The sequence below is a fragment of the Sceloporus undulatus genome, chromosome 3 (genome assembly GCF_019175285.1).
Source record: "Sceloporus undulatus isolate JIND9_A2432 ecotype Alabama chromosome 3, SceUnd_v1.1, whole genome shotgun sequence".
Taxonomy (NCBI): Eukaryota; Metazoa; Chordata; class Lepidosauria; order Squamata; family Phrynosomatidae; genus Sceloporus; species Sceloporus undulatus.
Window position 1 is genome coordinate 36,468,645 of NC_056524.1, and position 3,858 is coordinate 36,472,502.

Consider the following 3,858-nt stretch of genomic DNA (forward strand, 5'->3'; position numbering starts at 1 on the left):
TGGTCACGTCACAGCTATAACGGCTGCACCGCCACCTAGCGGCCGCAGCGAACCCGACGCCTCGGCTGCGAAAGGAAAGATCCCCTGCAGGCGCTTTTGGCCGCCGCCAGGGGGAGCTCCAGTCACTACAGCTCTTCTTATATGTAGACCAGACTTAGTGCACACCTGGGCAGCAGGTGTTGTTGTTGTTGTTGTTGTTGTTATTGTTATATAGAGTATTTATACTCCACTCTTCAGCCAAAAGGCTATCAGAGAGGCTTACATTTTTCTTAAATTAGACATAAAATAAGTACACCCATCCCTCCATATTTGCAGCTTTGATTATTCACAGATTTGATTAACATGTTCTCTCTAGGAATATCTAAGCCCTCCGGTCCACGTTGCACCGAAAGACCTAGAGATTCCTAGAGAGAATTCCATCTTGAGGGGAGAGAAGCAGGCAAGAAACAACAGGCCTCCGCCTGCCAAGCTGAAGAGCCCTCCCCTGACCACCATCTTGAGGGGAGAGAAGCAGAGTTTTTTGTTTGTTTGTTTTTTGTTACTTGCTTTGTTGTTGTATATGCATATGTATGCTGTAAACCGCTTTGATCGTAGGAAAAGCGGTATACAAATAAATCATATTATTATTATTAATAATACTCTACTAGGCATTTGTAGCTCCTCCAGTGCAGTTCTATGGTCAGTTGGCCACAGAGTTGCACTGGAGGACCTAGAGATTCCTAGAGAGGTGTCCTCTCAGGTAAAAACATAGTATTTTTGTTATTTGTGGTTTTTCCATATTCACGGGGGTCTTGTGACCCTAACCCTAGCAAATATGGAGGGACAGTGAGCACACTTACAGCACCTCTGAGAAAGCGCAACTGCCTATGCAACAATTACTCCGCTAATATAGTGCTCAATCTGAATTCTGGTGTAGGGGTGTCAGCAAACACTGAGTGAATAGGTTGCCACTCACATGTTGGAACTTGCCCATCCTGTATTTACCCCTGCAAGCCCCAATGCCAGATTCCACTTTAGAGGGAAAGCAAGATGCCCACAGCCCTTTGGAGAATACACTGGTCTCCTGTGGTGGGGTTCAAAATGGGGTAGGGGGAGAGAAGAATCAACTCTACTAAGTGCTGTTCTGATAGCGGAATGACATGTTCATATTTCATCGTAACAAATGAATGATGGCATAAGCTTTTATAGATGTGGGCTGAAACCTGTAATTATAAAAGCATATGCTATTACAATTGTTTTGTTTAGACACAAGCTCCGTTTTCAATATTGTTTATCCTCTTTGGAGAGTGTGTGAAGAAATTCTAATCTGTGAAAGTGTTGCTGAAATGTAAGTCATAGTTTGGAAAAATCCTCACAATATGACTGGAGCAATGTTTTGATATACAGCATATTTTGAATATTTAACCATCCATTAAGAAGCCAAGCCTTTCCTCCAGTCTATCTGCCTTGGTCCAGGCCTTGGAGGTAGAGAAGAACTCCTGGACCTGATCCCATTCCCCACCACCACTCCCTTCTCTTTTGTGTCATGTCTTCTTAGATTGTAAGCCTGAGGGCAGGGAACCATCTAATTAAAAGATTGTATGTACAGCGCTGTGTAAATTTACAGCGCTTTATAAATAAAGGTTAATAATAATAATAACAATAACAAGTGCAACTAGAATCATAGAATCGTAGAGTTGGAAGAGGCCACAAGGGCCATCCACTCCAACTTCTTGCCACGTAGGAACTCCCAATCAAAGCATCCCCGATAGATGGCCATCCAGCCTCTGTTTAAAGGCCTCCAAAGAAGACGACTCCATCAGACTCTATGGGAGCATGTTCCAGTCAGACATCTCTTACTGTCAGGAACTTCCTCCTAATGTGGAGCTGGAATCTTTTTCTATAGCTTGCATTCAGTTGGCAGCATGAGCTTTTGTAGGCTAAAGTCTACTTCCTCAGATGCATGTGTGTTTTGGCCCTAAGTCATTTTGAAATCACGTCCACCTAAATCAGGCAATAATTAGAAAAGGCAGAGGAGTTACAAGGAAGGTGTCCTTAAGCAACTACAGTAGGCCCTTCTTATACACTGATTTTTTATACACGGATTCAAGCATACACGGTTTGAAAATGTTGGAAACAAGTATATACTGCAAATATCAAACCTTGATTTTCCATTTTTTATAAGGGACACCATTTTGCTATGTCATTATATTTAATGAGACTTGAGCATCCATGGATTTTGTTATCCACAGGGGATCTTGGAACCAAACCCCAGCGTATAACAAGGGTCTACTATACATGCTCTTCTATAAGTCATGCTCAGAAATGAAAGGAGTTGCCAGCATAAACTTTTGTAGACTTCAATCTAATTCCTCAGATACATTTAGCGGAGTGGAAGCCAGGGACAGATCAGATGCTGCAAGATCTGTCTAGTCTACATACTGATTCTACAGATTAACATAGCTATATCTTTGAATTCTACAGTTGTTCTTGTTGACCACTGTCGAGTCAATCTGGACTCATGGCAACCCTGTGGATGAGACATCTCCAAGACGTCTATCCTCCATTGGTCTTCCCAGTTTCTGTAGAATCACACCCGTGGCCTCATTAATTGAGTGCATCCATCTAACATGTGGTCTTCCTTACTTTCCTCACATGCAATGTGTGTGAAAATATTAATCGTGACTACATGATTTTCATGTGATTTTTGCTGTTTAAACCCCCAATTTTCCCCTGAGGACAGGCTCAGTTTAGTCAACTTTGCCTCCAGGGAAATTTCAGGCTTGTTCTGTACTAGGACCCACCTACTTGTTCTTTTTGTTGTCCATAGTACAGTGGACCCTTGTTATACGCTGGGGTTTGGTTCCAAGATCCCCCGTGAATAACAAAATTCATGTATGCTCAAGTCCCATTAAATATAATGACACAGGAAAATGGTGTCCCTTATAAAAAATGGAAAATCAAGGTTTGATATTTGAAATTTATATATATATATATATTATATTATATTATATTATATTATATTATATTATATTATATGTATATATATTTGAACATTTTCAAACCATGTATGCTTGAATCCGTGTATAAAAAAGCAGTGTATAAGAAGGGCCGACTGTATCCTCAGCAGTTTTCTCCAGCACCACATCTCAAATGAATTTATTTCTTTTTGTCCATTTTCTTAATTATCCAGCTCTTGCATCCATACATGGTAATGGGGAATACAATTGCTTGTACAATTCTGACTTTCGTGTTTAGTTGTATGTCTTTGCTCTTTAGCACTTTTTCTAGTTCTTTCATAGCTGCCCTTCTGTCCCTGCCCCCCCCCACCCTGATATTATACACAAAACAGTGGACAATATCAAACTACTATACACTGTTATAGCACTATTATTCCACTTTCACAGCTACCTCTTGTGGAATCCAAGATTGTGGAATGACTTGCCAGAAGAGATTCGACAACTGAATATGCCATCTGAATTTAAAACAGCATTAAACATCAGTCTCCTCTGGTAGGGTTATCCTGATGATTTTTAATTGAGGATTTTAAATGTTGAATTTTAGGTGTGGATGATATTAATATGTGTAAATTTTATTTGTGCTTTGAAATTAATAATATTAATAATAATTTATTTTTAATGCCCTTTTTAACAAAGTGTGGTACATCAAAATATCAACAATAAAAAGCAAATGGTAAAATACTATAAAATACTAAAATATTAATATGTTAAAAACAAACACAATCTTTCTGCTCAGTCACTACCCATCTTGGCCACATTAGGCATGCTAAGAAACTTAAATTGATGTGTGTTTAAACAAATGTCTTAATAGATGTCTGTTTATTACTGTCCCCTGCCTCAATGCATGGGGAGAGGTGGG